General features: G+C 53.5%; 2 long non-coding RNA genes and 1 pseudogene across 6 annotated transcripts; all 3 read left to right on the forward strand.

Annotated features, from left to right (window-relative positions):
* Positions 1–188: 188 nt before the first annotated feature.
* Positions 189–308, forward strand: LOC122193222 (annotated as a pseudogene).
* A 2,976-nt stretch (positions 309–3,284) lies between these two features.
* On the forward strand, positions 3,285–16,030 carry LOC122193221. Of its 5 annotated transcripts, none has more exons than XR_006182843.1 (7): positions 3,285–3,741; positions 4,440–4,741; positions 5,125–5,202; positions 6,409–6,486; positions 7,499–7,642; positions 11,854–12,137; positions 12,920–14,157. It is a non-coding gene; the product is annotated as an uncharacterized LOC122193221 (long non-coding RNA). The 5 variants fall into 5 exon arrangements; XR_006182840.1 differs by lacking the exon at positions 4,440–4,741 and adding an exon at positions 15,654–16,030 and having other exon boundaries at positions 3,289–3,741; positions 12,920–13,284; XR_006182841.1 differs by lacking the exon at positions 4,440–4,741 and having other exon boundaries at positions 3,289–3,741; positions 12,920–13,284; positions 13,435–14,157.
* Positions 16,031–16,139: 109 nt separating this feature from the next.
* On the forward strand, positions 16,140–21,765 carry LOC122193220. Its single transcript, XR_006182838.1, has 4 exons — positions 16,140–17,797; positions 19,587–19,668; positions 19,801–19,931; positions 20,121–21,765. It is a non-coding gene; the product is annotated as an uncharacterized LOC122193220 (long non-coding RNA).
* The last annotated feature ends 876 nt before the right edge of the window (positions 21,766–22,641 follow it).

Genomic DNA, 22,641 nt, shown 5'->3' on the forward strand with positions numbered 1-22,641 from the left:
GCATTGAGGTCTGCCATGCTGGACATGGGTCAGTGCTCACTGCGGCATGGTGCACGTGTGTGGGGAGCTGTTTGATGTCCACCTCTGTTCATGGTCTCATTTCACTGCTTGATGGCTGAAGGCCAAGTGGTGCTGGTTGGTGTCCATGGTGTGAAGATGAGAAGAGGGCTGGAGCAGGAATATGAGGCACCTACGGCCATCCCACTCTGGTAACGCCCGATCTCGTCTGATCTTGTGAATCTAAGCAGGGTCAGGCCTGGTTAGTGCTTGGATGGGAGACCTCCTGGGAATACCGGGTGCTGTAGGTTTTTGCTGCTGGCCTTTTCTATCCCTCTGGTCCCAAGGGGTCCAGCTGGCTGGAGCAGGCGCCAGCTTGTGTGGTCGGGGGCATTGTTCCGCTAAGCTCATTTTGAGACTCTCTGGAGTTAGTATCTCTTTGGTCTTTTATCTGGTGTTTCACTTCTTTCTTATCCCATCCCCTGCCCTCCCCAATCTGCCCTCCATACCCCACCCCCACCTCCACTCGTTCCCTTCCCTTCCCTTCCCTTCCCTTCCCTTCCCTTCCCTTCCCTTCCCTTCCCTTCCCGTTTCTTTTCTCCATTGTCTGCTGGAGACATCAGGGATTTGTGGCTCTGTGGCACTGATCCATGCAATGAGTTGTTCTCTTTCCTCGCTGTCTACTTCCCCCAGCAGCTCGTCCTGAAGCAGGTCGCCCTTCAGGTATTTCTCTCTGACTTTGGCCCCATCTTGGTTCTCCCGGGGATTCTTGAGAGCACCTGCCATGTCTGAAACAGCCAGAGCATCCCCCCTAACGGTGACAGCTGCCTTGCTACATCCACTCTGTGCAGACACCCACCCGCCAGCTCTGCGTCCTCAAACTCATTGCTGATCCAGGTGAGCAGCTCCTCAATGTCCACGATACCATCCAACACATCTGAGCTGGTCACCACTGCTAGAAATGAGTCACTGGTTCAATTTTACTTACACAAAAACACATGTTGGAGAAGCAGAGCTCAAGCATTCTCATTGGACATCTGAACTCTTACCCATCATGAGCAGAGGGTGAGAAATCTTACTCAGAATCCACAACAACAAACGATGCTTCCATGCTGATTGCATTCCATGCCACAGAATGGCCAAAAACTTTGTCAGCCCAGCACTGGCAGAAAACAAGAGTACACATTTTTAGCATTTCATCATGAATTAAAAGTATAGACTCAGTTTACTATTAAAATTAAAAGGGAAAAAAAAATCTCTATACACATATACGTTAGTCTCCAAGTTGCCAGACATCAGTTTTCGATGAAGAAAAACCACATTTGACATCTGCTTCTATAGCAGAGCCAATCTGGCTTTTAAAATTTATTCTGTTGAGGATAAAGACGTTCCACTGCTTTGTCCTTACGAAGCACTTCATGATACGCAATGAATTTGGCAGCCAGCAGAAGAGAAGACCTCCTAAGGGTGGCCTTCAGTATCTCAAGGGGGGCTGCAAAAAGCAAGGGACAGATCTTTAGATTGGACACAAGGATGAAGTCCGTTACAATAAGCGTGGCACTGGAACAGGGACACTGAGGGCCCCTGGGGCTCTCCGGAGCCCTGAGCACTGGGCATCAGGGCTTGGGGATGGATGGGATGGAGGGCACCATCCCCCACCCCTTTCCATGGGGACCACTGCCACCCCCAGACCTTCCCTCGTGATCTGTGGTGCAGAGGAGGAGGGTCTCGAGCTGCCTACGGATGGCCCAGGGTCACTGTGGAGGTGGGACAGGGGCTGTGGCTGCTGTCCCTAGGGGAGCCACATCCTGCCCTGGGCTGCTGCCAGCCCTCCTCCTGCCCAAAGTCCTGGGGCACAAACCCTGCACGGACAAGGCTTCTCCATGGTCAGTGACACCTTCCGACATCCTCTGCTGACCAATGGAGTCCTCTGAAGAAGGAAGATCCTGATGATCGCTGACATCCTCCAGTGATCAACAAAGCCCTCAGCAAAGCCACGCTCTGTGTGTCTGCATCCTTGTCCCCACGCTCAGCAGGAACCGCTCACATCTGTCCCTGTCTGGCAGACACCACCCCTAGGTGCTCGAGGGGTCCCCAGCTCCGTGCCCCGCACCCCACGTCCTGCACCCGTGGATCTCTCCATCCCCTCTGTGCTGCCTCCTCCAAAATCCTAAAGGACAGAGCACCCCATGCCACCTAGCAGCCCCAATACCCTCCATCTGCTCTCTCCCAATTCCTCCTTCTGGTTGCTGCCAAACCCTTCACCCTCTGTTCCACCTCCATGGCCACGATGTCCCCAGGTCACTCTCCTTTTACCCCCTCCCCTATCGCAGCCAATTGCTCCTCACTTGGATCTGCTTCAGCCCTCCTCCTTCAGTCCCACTTCCCCTCCATCACTATCCAACGTGGAGTCCCCAAATCCCCTCTCTTAGACACCTCAAATCTCCTCTCTGATGACCGATGACACCTTCTGTTGATTAATCATTGACCTCTGACCGTCAATGAAGATCTCTGATGATCAGTGGAGCCCTCTGACAGCCAACAAAGCCTTCAGATGACCACTGACAATCTCTGATAGTAAACTGAGCCCCCAGTGATCAGCAGGTTGCTGCTTCAAGTGCAGGAAAGGGAAGTGAAGGGTGAGAAAGAATATTTTGACATCATTTGGTTGAAAGCATCATGGTATAAGGATTTCTTCGGATTTAATCAAGCACAGAATTTAGAGAGAAGTGTGAGTGCATCACACTTGAATGTGCTGCCCGCTGCCTGGGACCGGCTGCCTGATTCTACTCCTCTCCAAGAGGCTGGGCTGCTCCACAGCGATGCCGACCTGCTCCTCGTGGAGGTGTTGCTGTGCGGGCACTTGGACTACGTTTGGGGCGGGCTGCACTGCCGTCCCCCGCGTCCCCGCCCTCCTCGTCCTCTGCCCGCAGTCCCAGCCGGGGCCCAGCCGCCCCGGGGCCCTGGATGCAGAGCGGGCGCACGGCGCAGAGCTGCGCCGCGGGCGGCCGGGCCGGGCCCGGGCCCGGGGCCATGCCGGACGCGCGCGGAGATGACGCAATGACGGCGCGACCGCGGCCGGAACGGAGCCCGCGCGGGGCGCCCGCCCCATCCGGCGGACCGACCAATGGCAGCGCGGAGGATGGGGGGCGAGCGTGGGCTCTCCGCCAATGGCGGCCGCGGACACGGGGTCGGCATGATGGCGGAGCCGCGGGGCTCCGCGCGGGGGAAGCGGCGTTTAGCTGCCCCGCCGCCCCGCCGCCCCGCCGCCGCCCGCCCCGTGCAGGGAGGTGCGGAGAGGACGGGGCCAGGCTGCACCCGGCGGTGCCCAGCAGGGGGACCGGAGGCACTGGGCACACGCTGCAGCGCAGCAGGTTTCCCCGCAGTGCTGCCACGGCCGCGCTGCTTCCCCGTTTTGGGTAATACTACTGGATATATACGGCTGGGCTAATGAATGTATCGAGACCCCACTGTGGCACGCACGCTAGGAGGAGCGATCCCCCTTGCGCCCGGCGTGTGGCACAGCGCTGAAAGAAAGACGTCTCTGCTCTCCTAACCTGACGTGGGTTCGAGAGTTTGATTCCGCAGATCAGTTGGGCACCCCAGATGGGACACTCTCTGTTCGGCTGCAGGACCAGTTGAGGAGGGAGACGCCTTTGGCGCGCCCCGAGAATTGTTGGAAGGACTCCCTCTGCTCATCCGATCACTGCGGGGACAGACGAGGACCATCTGGAAGCGGACCAGGTACGTTTAAAGGGAAGGCTCCGTAAGGCGTACGCTGGAGCCGGGAACTCCGTCGGACGTGAGGGGCCGCCCCACGCGGGAGGGCTTTACCCTGAGAGTGGACTAGTGCAGGGGTGCGGGGCGGGAAGGTAATGACCGGGAAGGACAGGTGCCTTGTAGCACTGTGTCTGATTGCAGGGATTGTGGGTTCGAGCCCCACCTCTGGCTAGCACTTTTAAGCTAGGCTAGCGCTTGGGCACTTTTAATCACGAGTTCATAACCATCTAGAACTCAGGTCAATTCCAGGGATTGTGGGTTAGAGTCCCACCCTGAGTTAGCGAGGTACAGTGCTGACAGCTGTCAAGTGATAACCTGCATCATTGCAGCCGCGGCAGTAGGAATAATGATCTGCGCTGTTGTTGCCATCTGCAAATGTCCAGTGCTGTGTGTTTGAACAACTGCTGTTGGTTTATTCGGGATTTTAATTTGAGGAAGCTACTGAGTTTAACTTTTTTTTTTTTTTTTAAATGAGCGTATTTATAGGAGAATTCAGGATCTCTCCTGAAGTGCATGTATTATGCATTTATATGATGTGATAAATCTTAAGCCCTGACTTGAGCCCTTTTTGCTCATCTGTATAGATGCACGATTTCAGGCCAGCCTCTGTTTTCTGTAAGACTCCATTATTAAACTGTATTTGCATGCTGTGGCTGTTCAAGGTCCTGGCAACAGATTGCACTGAGGACCCGATCAGAAGACCTGGAAAATGGGGCCTTGTCAACTCCCTTGACTGCTTCTTAAAACAAGTCCTGGCAGATGGCTGCTCAGAGCTGTATTCTCTGCTTTATTGATGTGCAGATAAAAGACTGGTGATGTTTCTTACTGGTGCTTAAAAACAAACACTCCAAAGCCCACGGAAAGATCACCACCTCCAACCACAAAGCTACCAGAGGAACTGTAGAGCGTAACAGCTTCTATAGCTACTGCTATTGGAGCACTTTGATCTGAAGGGCCTGCAAAGGTTTGTGTGCTTTCCATGGGTGATTGTTTTCTTGCTTTGTTTTATCCTTAAGTAGACATTTGATTCCTTTCAGTTTGAGAAAATAGAGTGAAGTGCCTCCGTATTCTTATCCTACTTGAGACTCTCGTCTGTGTAAGCCAGCATTTCTTTGTGCATGGCAAAAGGGAAGTACTTTGTCATGCTGACTTCTGAAAACGTGGCTTGGCAATTACTGTGCCAGCAGTCTTGTGCTGCCTGTGCCGCAGCTCTGCAGAGAGGTGGCACATATGGTGATGGTGAAGGAAAATGCCTTGATTTTCTGCTTGTTACTGCCTATGTAACAGCGTTCAAGAAAATGGCTGTCATGTCATCTGAACAGTTCTTCTGTTCCTTTCTTTTTCCAGACAATCACTCAATCTGTCAGGCCTCCCCTGCCTCATTTCCAACCTTCCCCTCAGCGAGCAGCTTACTACCTCAGCCTTGTAAGTACACCTTCAATACATTAGGTTGCATTGACTTACATTTGGTGAAGTGAGTTGCACTGCTTCTTGTGCATGCACGCAAATTACGACCAGATGCCAGAATTCAGAACTGCTCGCCTCCAGTGCTGCAGGTTCTGTGCCTGACAAAGTGTCAAACATGCTGCTTTTCTTCTTACCATATGACACAGTGGTACAATGAATTTGTAGGGTTAGTGCCTCCCAGTCTATTTGTGTATACTGAAGAAAGAAATTGCTGGAACAGAGATGCAGTTTGGTTTATCCTTGGGGTTTATTCCAAGGCTGTGTGCTCTGACATGCTGCTATGGTTTGACTGTCGGAAGTGGTCGTGACCTTTCTGCTGGCATCAGTTCCTTCCCAGGGAATAACTGCAGCTGACTGCAGCATTGGTTTTATTGTTCCATCCCCACAACAGATATTCTGAGAGTCTGTTTTTTTCTGTTCCTATTATTAGTATTACTGCATGATTAGGATGGTGGCTCATTGAGGTACGTAGATTGCTCTGAAAGGAATGCCTCCTATTTATTTCCACGGAAATGACAACGGATACATAGGGCGAGTTCTCAGCTACAAAGCTGTTTCTCAACATGGTCACCACCATTAGCGATGCTTTTTTTCCAGCACTGAACGAAAGCCTGCATGCTGTGCTTGTTTAAAAAGCAAAAAAAAATCAACTCTGGCTGTTTGGGTGGCTTGTCTGAAATGCACCACCACTGCTTCACTGTGCTCACCTCCACGTGTCGGGCTTCATAAATGTTCTGCAGGCATTGATGGATGTCAGTGGTGCGATTTTTTCAGTGTGGAGGAGTTCAGGGACACCCTGTGCTCCATGAGCACTTCCATGTCAGGTGCTGTGCTGTTATTCTGGCCCTCTGTTGCCGTCTGCCGCATGGCTGCAAAATGTAACTGAATGCTGGCAGGAAGGTTCAACCTCTGCTGTCATCCCACCAGCGTCCACCTGTGATGTTGTGGGCCAGCTTTATAAAACAGGAGGCATTACTTTTGGATCAGCCTGTGTGCAATTATGAAAAACTAAGGTTTATAACGGCTGGCTGAGTAAATTGGTGGCTGCTAAAGAGATCCACAACTCTAAAATAACAGTAGTTAGACACTGATAGTTTTTAAGGTCAGTTTAGATTATGTGGCTGTGTTGGGTTATTTTTTATTTAATGTTGTGTTTCATTGCAGTATTTCCTGAAAACTCCTCAGGTGTGGCACTCTGAATCTGCAAGCTCTGGTATTCTTGAGCAACTCCATCCTGTAGAGGTAAGTGGATTAGTTCTCATACTCAATTGTAAAACTGCTGTTAAGAATCGGTATTGCAAGAAAGAAGTCTTCTTTTGTCTTATAGTATGGAATTATAAAGTCAGAAGTAGAATCCTGTATGTGGAAATAATGTAAGGTAAGTTGTACTCGTCTCTTCTGAGAGGAACTTTGGGGTCTTTGGTGTGCGTTCATAAAGTGCTTATTAGTCTGGTGATGCAGATTGTTTTGGAGGTCTCAAACACTGCAGCCTTTTAGCATGACAAAGCAGCTCCATCTTTGGGCCCACCTTACTGCCTTTCCAACCTGTGCACTGAATTGCAGTGACATGTCAGTATCGGATCCCTCAGCACTGTGCTGAGCCTCACATTACTCATACTCACCCACTGGACGTTACTCAGCTTTAGCAATCGTGTTTCTGCTACAGAAGGGCTTGCAGGATATCTGTAGTATTGATCCGGCCCGAAGGTGACAACCTTCCAACCTGCTGGTCTCTGCCCGTGTTCTCTGTCACAACATCGTATATGTGTGCTCGCTGGATGCACTGATAAGAAATGTTTTTGAGAAGAGAACCTCGTGCTTCCCAGAGCAGTAAGACTGTGAGGATTTGGGAGGCTCTTCACAAACCTGATTCAAGTGTGCAGACGGCGTGCTGTTAAAGCAGCCCTTCTCAAAACCAGAGCTTTGTGCCTGATGTGACTTAAATCCCACCCACAAAGGAGCATTCCCTGCAGTCTCTGATCTCAGGTGTGTGTTTCCCCCACTGCTGGAACTGCTGGACTTTCATGCCTTCACTGTGTGTGTTTGGGTCTCTTTATTAGCTCTGTTTGTTCTACTGGTTGTATGCAAACGTATCAGGAGGAAAAGATCTTTGAAAATAGCTTGGAGATATTAACCTGAGGCAAGAAGGTGAATTTTATTGCCTTAAATCAGGCTTCAGAGGATGTCCTTGAACTCAGAAGCTTGGACTTTGTTGTAGCTTGATATTTACTGCTTGAACTTTCTTTAACTCTAGGACTGGAGGGAGAGCTTTTCTTCACACCTTGCTGTGTATGAAATCTACGCTTGAACTGCACTCGAGACAGGCAGAAATGTAGCTGAGCAGAGCCTCCAGCAGCTCAGCCCTTTCCTTCAAACGATGAAGATGGCTTTAATATTCGTAAGTCAGAAATCTCGTATCAAAACTTAATTCTGGTATGGACACAGCCTCACTGTGGAAGATGTGGCAGGTGTGGTCTTTGAGTCACCACAGGTGTGGGACACATGAAGTAATCTGGACGTGTTTCAATTTCTGTGTATTTTTCCCCGTTTCTCTGATCATTTCTCTGTATGGCTGCATCTGGCAGGGATTGCAGTCCTGGCCCAGAGCTCTGTTCCCTCATGGGCTGCACTCGTTTTGCTATCCCACCATTTGGGTTACACAGGCCATCCACGTCCAGTGTTCCCATCCTCCTGGGTCTCCACACACATGGCAGTTAGCAAGAAAGAGCAAAGTTGTTCAACCTTGTCCTAAAGTTATCCATCTGTTCATCCAACCTGTGCCTTGGTCACAGTGGCAACGTGCCATTAGCAATGCCATCACTGCTCTCAGGTCACAGGCTCTGACAGCAGGCACTGGGGATAATTTCAGGTGAGGCCGTTCTTCACATCCAGGCACACGGATGGTGTCTTTTTCCAAATGGACCGTGCTGGTAGGCGGGTAAATCCAGTGGTGCAGGATCTGCAAAATAAAATTATATACTACGTACATAGTTCTCCAGAGCGGTGGTGATCTGAGGTGGATCTCCTTTTCTCACAATTGTTTTTAAAACTGGCAATATCAGTAATTGTTCTGTCATGGGTTTGAATTAAATCTTGGATTTATTTAAATCTTGTTCACTGCTGTTGAACGGAATTTGATTCATCCTTGATAATCTGCATCCATTACTCCTCTCGTGACATGAGTTTTCTTCCTCCAAAACCCAAGGGAACCTTTTTCTTTCCATGTTTTTGCCAGAAGCTCCAATTAGCACGTGCCCCATTTGCAGACACGTTTAACTCTGTTTCTGCTTTTTGCATGGGCCCTAAGTCTGAGGCCCTTTGAAGAGCCTTTGTTGCTAATTCAAAGGCAACCTGCTGTTCCTTTCCCTCTCCAACTCTTCCTTGTCACTTTGTATATAAACAGGGTTAAAATTTGTCCTAGGTATGGAACGTGCTGTCTCCAAAAACCAAACAGCCCAATACACTGCTGTGCCTCATTCTTATTACAGGGTACTGCAAAGTCTGAAATGTTGTGTGGAGTTTTGGGTAGTATTCCCCAATGCCCAAAATGCCTCTGAATTCCTAAAAATGTCACTGTTTGAATTTCATTAGGATGAATTTCCCAGCCTTTCTGTTTCATCTGATCCACAACCAATTCCAGCATTTATTGCACCCCTTCCTCGGTTTCCCTGAGTCAGGATGTCATCTACGTAATGAACTGTTTGCATGTGAGGAGGCAGTTTGGTGTCATGCAGATGTTCAGCCACAGTTCTGTGGCAGATGGTTGGGCTGTGCAGCCGTCCCTGAGGCAATCTACAGACAGGATCTTGTCACCTCTGCCACGGGAAGGCATTCCTCTGCAATCAGGATCGTGAAGAAGCTAGCATTAGCTAAATCAATTGCAGCATGCTCTGCTCTGGAATGGTTCCGAGCTTTTTCTGTTAAAGCAACACTACCTGCTGCAGCCACTGTGAGAGGCGGGGTGAGCTTGTTTAATTCCTCCCACAACCCACTGCTTTTTGACAGGCCATATTGGATTGTTCCGAGCTGTAGTAGCTGACTTAAAACTCCTGCACCCAATAAATCATTAATTGTCCTTGATATCTCTTCATGCTCCCCCCTCCCCCGCCCCCAGGTCCTGTACTGTTTCACTCTTACTACTTCAGTTGCAGCAGGAATCTGCACAGCAGGCATTGTTACTTTTCCCACTGAGATTGTCAGAGCACGAATGCAATTCCTTATTCCAAACTGGGGCTGAGCACTGGGGAGATTCAGTGTTAGTCATTTTAGAATGCCCATCCCTGCGATGTATTGTGGGGCGGGGACAGTCATCACAGGATGCAGTCATTGTGGGAGGTTTCCTATTCTCATTTCTATTTGTCTTTGTACAGCTTCAGTTTGTTTCCCTCCCAACCCTGTAATAATTACCAGGTGTCCTTCACGTTTCTTGGGGTTCCCGTATGTTAAGGAAGCCTCTGTTCCAGGGTCATTTAAGGCTCTTACAGTTTGCGAGGACCCGTTTTTCCAAAATATTTGGAGCTCCACGAGGGGTTGTTGGTCCTGCACTCGTTGCATTGGAGCTTGGCCATCATTTCATTCTTGTCTTTACGTGGAGCTGCTTCCCTAACCTCCTTCCAAGGATACAAACTGGAACATGGTTCCCAATCCTTCTCCCCCAGAGCAGCTGATCCTCTCGTGTTGGGCCCTGTGAGCAGATGAGAGTCCCCTTGAGGCTCTCAAGGGAGTGCAGTAGCTGGAATTGTTCCTGGGCCGTTTGCTTTAGAATGTGGCACTTTCTTGCTATGTTTTTTAACCCCTCTCAGTTTGTGTATCCTCTGTAATTCAGGAATTGGAAAACCATCCATCTTATTGTGAGGCATCCTGTCTTGCAGTACAGCTGTAAACACTTATTTTCAAGGAATCCTATTTTCACTGCCTTTCTGCTCTTCCCTCTTGTTCATTCTCCCCTGCCCCATTAGCTCTGCTCCTCTTACCTGTGTCCTTTCTTCTCTTCTGCCCTCTCTGTCCTCCCCTCTCATTCATCACACTTCTGTTCCCCTGGCTTACAATTTCCCTTCAACTTTGTGGTGGGCTGCCAGGGGATTCTGTCAGTGGCCTGGAGCAAGGACAGCACAAGGATAGGGAAGGGAAGGAAACAGGAGAGGGAGAGGGGTGGGCAATAGGGAAAAGTGTAGGGGTAGGGGCAGGATGAGTGATAGGGACAGGGGCAGGAGAGATGGGCAGGAGAGGGAAAAGAGAGGGACAGGCAGTGATAGGAGGATAAAGAAAAGGGTGGGGGTAGGTGTGGAGGTAGTGGTAGGGTCGGGATAGGGACAGGAACACAGGCAAGGTGAGGTGGAGGATCAGGGACGAGACGAGAACAGGAATGGGCTAAACAGAATGGGGGCAGAACAGGGCCTGGTCAGGGCTACATCAGAGGCAGGAGAGAGACTCGAAAGGGGCAGGACTGGAGACAGGCACTGCTGGGACTGCTGACACTTTGTGGTGGTGAGGATGAAGGGATGCCTGCTGCATTTCCTGGCTCGTGAGAAGTAGAAGATCGTGGGGATTTCTCTCTTTTTATTTATTCTCTCTAAACAGCTTATTCATTGCTTTGAATAGTGACTTAGGATAATTAACGTAAACCATAGAATCATAGAATCACCAAGGTTGGAAAAGACCTAAAAGATCATCCAGTCCAACCGTTCACCTATTACCAACAGCTCCCACTAAACCATGTCCCTCAACACAACATCCAGTCTTTCCTTGAACACCCCCAGGGTCGGTGGCTCCACCACCTCCCTGGGCATCCATTCCAGTGCCTGACCACCCTTTCCGAAAAGTAATACTTCCTCATGTCCAGCCTGAATCTCCCCTGCAATAGCTTGAAACCATTCCTTCTGCTCCTGTCGCTGATGACACAAGAGCAGAGGCCGACCCCCAGCTCACTACAGCCTCCCTTCAGGCAGTTATAGAGAGCAGTGAGGTCTCCCCTGAGCTCCTCTTCTCCAGGCTGAACATTCCTAGCTCCTTCAGCCTCCTCATCAGCCCTGTGTTCCAGACCCCTCACCAGCTTTGATGCCCTCCTTTGAACACGTTCCAGGGCCTCGATGTCTTTCTTGCAGTGAGGGGCCCAAAACTGGACACAGTACTCGAGCATATTGCCTATAGATCTGGAGGTGGGGAAGCTGCCTCTGGTGCCTGCACAAGGAGCTCTAGCTGCACTGTGCCTGGTTACAGGTCAGCATCGTAGTCTTGGTCTGTCTGACGTGACTGGTGGGAGTGTAAATCATTGAGGGTTGTACGTCAAGCCCTTCCTCTGGACAGTGTGCTGTCACTGGAACGGTACCTATGAAGGCATGACCTGTCCTTAATGCAGATCTCCTCAGCACTGCCTGATGCCTTATACTGGGCTGCCTTGTTCTGGAATCACACGCCAGATCATGCCAGCACTGCCTGGTGGGACTCCTGGGTAACACTGTGGTTAGAAGCTCTGGTTTTGGTGCCTCTGTGTGATGTGAAATTCCCTACCAACCTCTGAAATGCAACTTTTTCCTAAGCCTTATGCTCCTGTCTGCTAAGCTGTGGGTTCTTATCACTGCAGAACGTGGTTCTTGTTTGCTTTTGCAGGTGTTTGTAATTGTTGGTGTATAATGCTCTGATGGCATCACAGACCACCTCCGCCGTGCTCAGGGGCTTTTCTGAGCTGCAGGCCCCACACTGCAGCCCCATGGCACAGCCTCACATCTGGTGTCAGACTGAAGCTGGAGACTCCTGGCAGCAGAGGATGCTCCTGCCCCACAGAAGGGCTCACAGCTCCAATGCAGTTCCAGTGCCCTCAGTGCTGGAGAGGAGGCGGAGGTGCACCCAGCCTTATGCCTTGTGTGGATCACTGTGTGAGGCCACCAGGAGAGGTGGGCACAGATGATGCTGCTGGGAAACATGTGAACGGCATCCAAGTGACTGCAGAGCTCTTGGGCTGGTAGTCAGGGGCACAGGGGTCCGGGTGCTGCTGTGGGACAGGCGTGAAGAGGAGGGCACTGGTGATGCAAGCAAGTCATTGAGTGTGGGACTGGTGCTGGTAGCAGGGCCTTAGATACTGTGGCTGGGGAACCTGTTTGTGGATTGGTGTCTGTTTGGAAGAGATGGGACCCACCTCCCTAAAGGGATGGGAGGGTGTTTTCATCAGTAGGATGGCAGCTTTGTGAGGGAGGCTTTAAACTAAAAATGGGGAGGGCTGCTGAGCAAAGGGATGGCGTGATGCTGTGGAAGGGACCAGAAAATCAGTCATTAAGCGAGGACACTGCCAGCACTTGCAGGTTCACAAGGAAATGCCTGAAGGCAGTGCTATGGAGAAAACTCCCAAAGTTCCAAAGAATGTTTATCAATCAGGTGATAGGCGCTTTATATATAAAAATATAAATATAAATATATATATAAAAAAAATCAAACCGGTTCCGGTGGGTAGCAGGGGGAGGCTGCTTGGATTCGGACAGATGGAGAGGCATTACTTTTGCAGTGATCTATGTATTTAACAGAACCATACCAAAACATTTTATTCCCATGTATTCCTTTTGAAATTGTTCCTGAGAGTCCTCTCTCTTGGTCCCTTGAGATTCTAATTATTAGTCATCATATTTTTGTTTTTCCAGTCTTGAAATTGTGGTAACAACCTCTTCTCCTTTGTGTTTTGTAGTTACTCTGCTACTGTAACCCCTATTTCAAGAGGGGTTATCTCCTCTGCCAAAGAAGATTGTAGTGGAGTGTTGGTGTTAGAAGGAGAAGACCAGCTGCATCCTCTCTGGCCCTGGGTTTGACGGAGGGCCAGCAGAGCAGAAGTCTGCTGGAGGTGCAGTCAGGCGCTGCGGCACTGGTGGGCAGTGAGCTCCCTTCACCACCCAGGGTGCTGCTCCTGCTGCTTCTGCGAATCGCACCACATCTCCAGCACCAAGCGGTCCTTTCTCACCAGGGCTGGGAGCAGATGGCAGAGCTGGAGGTGATGGAGTTGGATGTCCCTGCTGCTTACGCTCCAGGAGGCACTGCGGGTGCAAGCAGTACCACGTAGGTAGAGTAGAGTAGTTTAAAAAATAAATGTTTGGAATGGTTTTGCACTGTCCCGCCCTGTTCCTTCAGTCTGATGGCTACTCTTCCTATGCCCAAGAGTGGGGGTGCCTTCAGGGAGCCTTCATTTCCCCCATCCCTGCCCTGTAGGTTTTGGCAAAGGTGCTGAAGGCGAAGCAGGCACTGTGTGAAGCAAGCCTGGTCCACAGGATGACGGGAGCACGGGGTGTGCAGGGTGCAGCTGGAGCTGCAGGAAGCGCCTGGTCCCTCTGCCTGCCTGTCCTCTGTGCTGGGTGCCATGGTGGCACAGGGCCAGCAGGCCCCTGCTGAGCTGTCAGCAGCGTGTCTGCAACTGGCACTGCCCTTCCGCTTCCCAACCTGACCACACGCAGTGCATGCAAGGATAGCTGTTACGAGGGCTGCTCTGAAAGTAGTGCCTTCTACTTTCTGACGGTGGCCCATGATGTCAGAAATGGGTGTTGGTGGGATGGCAGTAGACAACGTAATGTCTCAAGGTGATGTAGCCTGTGTTTTCGCATGGGCAACCTTCTACTTCCATGGGAAGGCTTTTTTCATCAAAGGAGAACGTGATTGAGTTGTTGAAATGCTAGGTATAATCTAGTGACTAGCACTGTGAACACTTGCAAATCAAGTGCCTTTTCTGCTATGTTTTCTGTTTGTTGCTCAGCTTTCGTTAACAGCAGAGGTGTGATTGTTAGCTGGTTGCAGCAGACATTTGAGTGTTAGCAGTGACAACATCTCGAGTCTTAGAACTGTTCTGTGGAGTTTAGCTGGCAATTAAGTGACACATTGTAACTTGATAATGCTTAGTCTTCCTTGTGTAAAGAATAAACCTAATGTTCATCAATCCAAGGTGATTTATTTTTTGTGTGTGTATTATGCTGTTTTCTGCTAGTTTTTCTCAGGAGTGTGGTGATTAGGAAGGAAGTGAAGAAGAGCTTATAAAGTAATCCTGTTGGACATTGTAACTGCCTCACTTTCCTGTTGTGTCTTTATGGCTTCTTGGCTTTCTAGGATGATACTTGCTACTTTCTCTCTGTTGCTAGGAGAAACTCCAGTAGTTGGTAAATACTCTGCATTCCAAGCAATCATTCAGTTTTTGTGCTGGCCCAGGTGATGCTACCAGCACAGTCTCCTACAGGCCCAGCACTGAGTGCAAACAAGGCACAAGTGGGACCACTGAGCAGAAGGGTTGGTAAGGAGCACTGTGCCAGAAGATGGTTTAGGACTGGTTGAGAGCAGCTGCATGTGCTCCTGACTTTGTCTGCAGTTCCTTTTCTGGGCTATGGTTACAAGGTACCCTTTTGGGTTAGATTTAAAGGTCAAGAGTTCCCCTTTTGGGTGGGGGTGGGAGTGGGGAAATCATCCTAGCAGGTGCCTGAGGAGTGTTTCACTGTTGTGCTGAGGGACAGGGTTTAGTGGGAGATGGAGGTGTGAGGTGGGTGGTTGGACTAGATGACCTCAGAGGTCGTTTCTGATGTTGGTGGCTCTGTGTTCCTAAGGGTTGTCACCATCCCAAAGCGTGCAGTGTCGATACCTTAGTGCTGAGGGTAACTCTTTTGTGTTAAGGTTTTGGGTTTAAGGTCAGAGGCCAAGCAGTCATCTCTCTTATTTCTGTGCACTGCTCATTGAGCATTTGACAGTTGTGACAAGCAGAGTGGTTTGGTTTTGATTTTTTTTTTTTTTTTTTTTTTTCCTTTGCCTTTCTGCTAGTTGCTGGGCTCCATCAGCAGAGGGGTGGCCAGCAGGGACAGGGAGGTGATTGTCCCCCTCTGCTTTGCTCTTGTGAGGCCCCATCTGCAGCACTGCCTCTGGGTCCGGAGCCCCCAGGACAAGAAAGAGCTGTTGGAGAGGGTCTGGAGGAGAGCCACAAAGATGATGAGAGGCCTGGAGCAGCTCCCCTACGAAGACAGGCTGAGGGAGCTGGGCTTGTTCAGCCTGCAGAAAAGAAGGCTGCGGGGTGAGCTCAGTGCAGCCTTTCAGGACCTAAAGGGAGCCTGCAAACAGGAGGGGAGTCAAGTCTTGGAAAGCAGGACAGGGGGAAATGGCTTGAAGTTGAGGGAGGGAAGACTGAGGTTGGATGCCAGGGAGAAGCTCTAAACTCTGAGAATGGTGAGGTGCAGCTGCCCGAAGAGGCAGTGGATGCCCCTCCATCCCTGGAGGTGTCCAAGAGCAGGTGGGATGGGGCCCTGGGCAGCCTGGTCTGCTATGAAATGGGGAGGTTGGCAGCCCTGCCCCTGCGGCGGGGGTGTTGGAGCTGGATGATCTTTGAGGTCCCTTCCTATGCAAGCCATTCTATGGTTCTGTGGTTCACCTGATGCTCAGAACATTCCCATCTCCTTCCCCAGGCACAAAACAAGGTCCCGGGGACATTGGCAGCAGCAGTGGTGATGGAGACAGTCAGCGAGGAGGAGAAGCTGGAGGAGCAGCAGCTCTTGGCTCACTGCAACCACCCCAACATCTCCCAGCTGCTGGACACACTGCATGGGACAGGCACCTCTGGGTGGGCACCATCGGGATGTTCTCTGCAGCCTGGGAACTGCAAGCAGGGGGGAGAGGTGTGGTGGTGATGGCACTACGGGGAAACCTGCTGCATGAACAACTGCAGGCAGAGGTGTAGCAAAGCGAGCACAAAACATTTAATCGTTTAACATACAAAGCAGTAAATGAAGGACAATATTCCTCACCATCTTCCACCCTAACAATTGTTTCTGATCCCACCCCCTACAATTCCCACCCACTCAGCAATTTCTCACCCCCCCCCCACCCCCCAACATCCCTTTCCTCCCCCCCGAAAAAACTTCCCAGCCCCCCAAATTCCCACCCCCCGAACAACATTTCCCAGCCCAAAGTCTGGACAGTCCAACACTGGTGCGGTCCTCCTGCTTCACAGTCCCACGCTGCCCCAGTCCAAGACGCCATTTGTGGACAGCCCCATTTTGGAGGGGTAGGGCTGGGGCCAGTGCCGGTGCCCCTGGAACACTGCCACTGCTCTCTGGGTGCCGTGGGGGCCAGTGAGGAGCCCAGGGCTGCAGGGAGCCATGTTCATCGGCTGCGGCCACGTCTCCTGCTGCACCAAGTGGGCCGCTTTCTTGGTCCGCTCCCACTTGGGTGTGATGGGCACCCAGTCCTCGTGCTGGCCACTGCGCTGACACAGCCAGCTTCACCTAGCGTGGCTGTTGGTGGGCTGGAACACCCTGGCACAGCAGCAGCTTCCTCTTCCTGGCTGGGATGCTGCCAGGGTGCTGCTTGCGCCCGCTACTCTTGCCTTTTGTGCCGGCGCAGGCGGGCGTTGGGCGCTTGGCCGGCTCGGTGTCGTCCCCATGCTGCGTGCTTGCCACGCGGCAGGAGACGCAGCTGGGTGGAAGTGCCAAGCAGCTGAGAACCACGCGGGGCTGCTTCTGCCGTGCCTCTTCCATGAGTTGTCCAGTGTGCACCAAAGGAGGCACGCAATGCTTGGCCGGCTTGGTGCTGTCCCCGTGCTGCTGGTCTGCCACGTGGCAGGAGACACAGCAGGGTGGAAGTGCCAGGCGGCTGAGGACCACACGGGGCTGCCTGCGCCGTGCCTCTTCCATGAGATGTGCCGTGCGGGGCGAAGGAGGCGTGGGGGCAGCCAGGGAGCTCAGCAGGGACAGGTGTGGAGGTGTGACGGGGGCCAGCAGCAAAGGGCTGCGGGGCAGCAGCTCAGAGAGCTGACCAGGGGATGCTGGCTGCCCCCAGAATGGGTCGCTGAGGGTCCCGGTGGCAGCCTGTGTCTCTTTGCTGAGCTCCCTGCTGCTCCTGGGGAAGTCAGGGAGCTCTGCGATGAAAGGAGATGAGTCCAGACTGCTGGGGACATCCAGGCTCGGTGGCTCCGTGGCTGCGATCCACCTCCTCAGCTCTTCATGGTCACGGCTGTCCAGTTCCCGCAGCAGCTGCTTCCCAAGATTTTCCTCTTGCACCGTGGCAGCATCTCTGCTCTCCTCCCTTGGGACAACAGGCAGGTCCTGGTTCTCCTGCGGGACCTCCAGAGTGCTCAGCTCTTCGGAAAAAGCAAGAACATCCCAAGAATGACGATGGCAGCCTTCCCACAGCCTCTCTCTGCAGACACCCACCCACCAGCTCCACAGCCCCCACACTCACCCTCGCTGATCCATGTGAGCACATGGCCCATTTCCACGTTGTCGTCCAGAATGTCAGTGCTCGCTGTCGCTCCTGGGAAAGGAAGAAAATGCCCAGCAGGGCAATGCCAGCTGTTGCTCACCCACTCAGTGCAGACACCCGCTTGCCAGTTCTTCGTCGCCCACACTCACCCTCGTTGATCCAGCTGAGCAGATCATCGACGTCTGCGAAGCCATCCGCAGTATCTGCGCCAGTCGTTGCATCTGGAAAAAAGAAGAAAATGCCCAGCGGGGCAATGCCAGCTTTCCTGCAGCCCCGTGCAGTAGACAGCCTGCCTCCTGCCCTGCAGCCCCTGAACTCACCGCCTGATTGCAGCATGGCTGCGCTGCAGGTGAGCGGAGCCATGGCGGGCTGGGGGCACACGTCGGTGGGCACTGGGTGCCCCTGGTCTTCCGAGAGCAGCATGGCATTTTGGAAGGGCTCCATCAGCGGCTGCCAGGTGGCAGGCAGGGTGCAGGGCCTGGGGAGCACCTGCTCCTGCAGGGAGGGTACCTGCAAAAGAACTGGGGGGGGGCCAGGGCGGCCGGGGGCCTGCGGCAGGCAGGTGCCTGCGGGCTGCGGGGGCTCCGCGTGGAGGGGCATGGCCCCGGGCCACAGCCCCATCGGCCGCTGGGGCGGCAGCGTCCCTGTGGGCAGGGGACGTCCCGGGCAGGGAGCAGGGGTGGGGAGGTGAGCCGTCCCTGGGTCCAGCCTCCCAGGTAGGAGCAGCAGCACCGGTAGGTGCAGCCCCGCGGTTGGGGTCAGGCCCACAGGTGGCAGCTGAGCCAGGGTTGGGGGCAGCCCCCCAGGTGGGAGCTGCACTGCCTGTCCCCAGGCACCTGGGACCCTGGGCCAGACAGAGGCCTGAGGTGCCAGGTGGGTGGCAGTGGGGACAGGGAAGGGTTGGGGGGGTACCGGCATCAGTCCATGGACGGTGGGCTGCATCCAGGCGGGGTCTGGTGGCGGCACAGTCACAAGAATGAAAATGGCATCGGGTGTCAGAAGCACCGTCAGCGCTCCTCAAGGGAATCTCTCTGTGGGGAAATGCCAGAAGGAGCGCTGGGCTGAGACCTGGGGTGCTGGGGTGAGATCCAGGTCATAGGGGTGGGATCTGCAGCTCTGGGGTGAGATCTGGGGTCACAGAGGTGAGATATGGGTCACAGGGGTGAGATCTGAAGTGCTGGGGTCAGGTGGAGCATCAGAGCATGGGGGAGCTGCTGCCTTACCTGCCATGACAGCTGGAGAGTGGCAGCTGGGGGAGCCCCTCCCCCCACGGGGGTTCTGTGACCATTGGATTCAGCCCCTTTCCCCCCCGCTTGCCATGCTTTCAGTTTTCGTACCCAGACATCCTTCCCATCCCCATCGTTTCCCATCCCAATGATCAGTGACCATCCCGCTGGGCATTTTGCAGCCCACTGCTCTTCCTTCCCAAGGCTCTGCCCGTCCCCGTGGGGATTTGCCATCCCTGCAGTGAGTTCTCCCCCCAGCACTGGTTTCCCCTTCCACTAAGGATATCCCATCCCAGTCATTTCCAGTCGTCACCACCCAAAATCACCTTTATCCAGCCCATGGCTAAGGACTTAAACTGCCAGCATTAATTACCACTTCTTGAAAGTGGTGGCAGCCGTGCTAGGCCAATTAGGCAGGTAACAGAGAGAGCGGAGGGGTGCTGGAACAGCTGCCCAGAGAGGCTGTGGATGCCCCGTCCCTGGAGGTGTTCAAGGCCAGACTGAATGAGGCCCTGGGCAGCCTGATCTACTATGAAATGGAGGTTGGAGGCCCTGAATGTGGCAGGGGTTTGGAGCTTCGTGATCCTTGAGGTCCCTTCCAACCCTGGCCATTCTGTGATTCTGTGCCAGCGCTTGATGCAAAGGTTGTTCTTGGAGGGAGAGCAGGAGCTTCTAAAGCCACTGTGGAAACAACAGCAGAGAGCTTTTGCTTCACTGCTGCTGAACGCTCTTCTGCACACACAGAGCATTATAATGCTATTGCGTTTTTGTGTAAGACTTCTGCGTGTGCCGTATTGTAACCAGCTTCCCCTCTGGTGTTATTTGTCTCTGCAAGAGGGATGACTTAGCCCTGCTCACTGACCTGCTCTTCCTCTCTCTTCTCCCCACCCTCTGCCTGCTCCCTTGGTGCAGTTTTTGCTCCTGGACGAACAGAAGTGATGAGGAATGGTTGTGGATACAAGGAACTTGAAGGAATCCACCTTGTTCAGACCAGGTAAACGACATGTTTTCTCCCTCAGCATCGTTTCACAGCCCATGTCGCTCTGTGTTTAGCAAAAGAGCCTCGTAAAACTTTGGTGTGACTATTCTCTGTGTTGTGTGCGACATTTTTCCTCTTTCCCTCTAGCTCAGCCCTCAGAAGATGCTGTCTGCCCCAGTTTCTGCAGAGCTTCACACTATGGGCCAGGGGCACAAGCACGCATATGTGCACCTGACAACTGCAGGGAGCTTGCTTTGCAAAAGCAAAAGAATTCAGAGGTAACCACCTACAGTTCAGTAAGCGATTTCAGTATTTATTTCTGATTGTGGCAATTATTTCAGTTCAGAAGTCACACTTAATTTACGGTGCCTGCTTTAATTCTGACCAAGGTTGCAGTACGTGGTGGTGGCACAGCCTCTGGCGTCTGCATTTGTGCCAATGCCACATTTCCTTTCTCTGTCTTGCAGGTCAGCTGGCGCTAGAAGTGGACGGCATCCAGTGTGAATGAAGGTCAGTGCAGGAGCAGCTGCTGCTGGGAGGAAGGAAGTGCAGGCTGATGGACGCTTACACTTCTCCTGGTACGGCACCAGAGGAGGCAGCAGTGATGCTGGGGAGCAGTTGCTGAAGAACACGAGGAACTCCTCAGCAGGAAGCCACAGACCCTGCAGAAAGCTGCAGCAGACTCAGAGCACGCGTGGATGCCCAGGAGGAAATGCAGGCCCAGCGTTTGAGCAGCGCCTGGCCACGGAGTGCTGCGGCCCAAGAACAAAGCTGTTGTGCCTTTGCCCAGATGGCTTCCCACAGTGGAATTGTCTGTCCTCATGAAAACCAGAGGGCTGACTCATCCGAATGCTGGCTGACTGCTTGGAAGCCCAAATCCTTCTGGCCTCCAATCTGGGGGCAGCCTGGGTGCAACATCTCCTGGGTCTGGTCATCTTAATTTCTCTGTTTTGTTACTTCAGATAACCCCATTGGGTGGCCGTCGTGTTGTCTTCTTAAAATTTGGTGCCAGGCCTGGTGACTTTGGGCCAGAGCCCAAAAGGCTGCATCCAGCCCAGGGGCTCACAGCCACAGCCCCAGTTAGAGAGGCTGGCACACGCCCTGGGCCTAAAGATGCTAAAGATGTCCTAAAGGACATCACAGACATCCAGGGTTTGCTCTCTTGGATCAATGGTGAGTTTGGGGCTGCAGAGCTGCAGGTGTGTGTTTGCACAGAGTAGGTGTGGGAAGGCTCTCATCACCATTTGGGGGATGTTTTTGCATTTTCAGACGTGGCAAGAGCTGCTGAGGTCCCCCATGAGAACCCCAGCAGCCCTGCCCCAGGATGTTTCGTCGCTGAGCTCCCTGACAACCTCCAGGACAGCAGAGAGCTCAGCACACAGGCTGCCACCGGGACACCCACCGACCCTTTCTGGGGGCTTCCTCCATCCCCTGGGTTCCTGCCTGAGCTGCAGTGCGGGCTGTCGGAGCAGCACCCCGTCATGCCACCAGCAAGCGCCCGGCTCAGCCCACGGCCAACCACCCTGGCTGTCAGCGCACCTCCCTCAGTGCAAACCGCACAGCCCACTGAGGAGGTGCAGCAAAGGCAGCCCCAGGAGGTTCAGGCTCACTCGCCCCTGTCGCCAGCCTCTGTCCCCAGCCAGGGGGCAGAAAAGAAGAACAGGGGCAGCACCAAGCGGGGGGCCAAGCGCCTTGCGCCTGCCGGCACCCTGCAAAAAGGGGAGAGCTCCCAGCAGGAGCAGCCCACCAGCAGCGCTCCTGCCAAGAAAAGGAAGCTGCCACCCTGCGGGGAAAGAACAGAGAGGAAAGGCTGCAAACAGCCGTGCTAAGCAAAACTGTCTGGGGCCGGCGCAGGAGCCAGCAGCAGCCAAGCGGGCACTGCCAGCGAGCTGCACAAGCACCTGCAGCAATGCATCCAGGCCGTGCACCCGCTGGGGCAGAGGGTGACTGCGGTGGGCCCAGTGCGCCAGCCACCCTCTGTGCAGCCCCAACCCTCAGCCAGCGCTGGCCCTGCTGCCCTCCAGCCCCAAGACAGCCATGCAGACAAGGCAGCGCCGGCATCTCCAGGCATCACAGTGCAGGAGGAGGGCGCTGCCAAGAAGGCGCCGCCGAGCTGCCCGCGCCCGTCCCTGCAGAGGAGCTCAGCGCTGCAGAGGGACCCACCGCCACCACCACCACCACCAGCGCTGCACCAGCAGCAGCCTCGGCCGTGGCGCCCCGTGGACTTTGTGCCTTGCGTGGGGCCACAGGCAGGTGGCGTTGTAATACCGCTGGTGATGGAGGAGTCGCTGCCCATCACAGCCAAGCAGCGGCCCAAGTGGGAGCGCATGAAGAAGCTGGCCCAGGAAGAACTGCAGCGGGCGGCCCTGCAGATGAAGATCAGCCCGGTGCAGTTCCTGGTGCAGCGAGAGATAGACATGGCCATCGCCGACCAGTATGGCTACCCGTAATCCTGCGCTCCTCACCGGCCCGCAGTACCAGGCAGCAGCGGCAGCGTTCCAGGGGCACTGCCAGCGGCCCCATCTCTCCCCTCCACAACCGAGCCGTCCTCCAGAGTCAGCACAGCAGTGGGATGGGACGTTGTCTGGCTGCTCTGCTTATTGCGGGATGGGAATTTTAGGAATAGTGTTGTTTCTGTTACTCACTGTTTCTTATGATACGTTATTAAAAGCTTTGTGTTCCCTTTGCTACGTCCCTCTGCCTGCAGTCATTTGTGCCGTGTCACAGCCCCCCAGCTTCCCACGCCCGCCGCTGGGGGAGGATGGGGCACCACGGATGGCCCATGGTGTCCCTCAGCTGCCACCAGCAACCCCAGCCCTCCTCTCTCCTTGCAGTCCTTTGTGCAGCGGGATGCAGAGGGCATTTCACAGAGCTCTCCTGCACTGCCCAGTGCCATGAATTGCCGTGGGGATGGGCAGCAGGCAGGGCAGATGGAGGGGAATCACCCTGGCTCACTACGGCCAGAAGAGACTCCAGCAGGGGCAGTTC

This window comes from Lagopus leucura, unplaced genomic scaffold (assembly GCF_019238085.1).
Source record: "Lagopus leucura isolate 7727_CA_CO unplaced genomic scaffold, USGS_WTPT01 34168-0_obj-0_obj, whole genome shotgun sequence".
Lineage (NCBI taxonomy): Eukaryota > Metazoa > Chordata > Aves > Galliformes > Phasianidae > Lagopus > Lagopus leucura.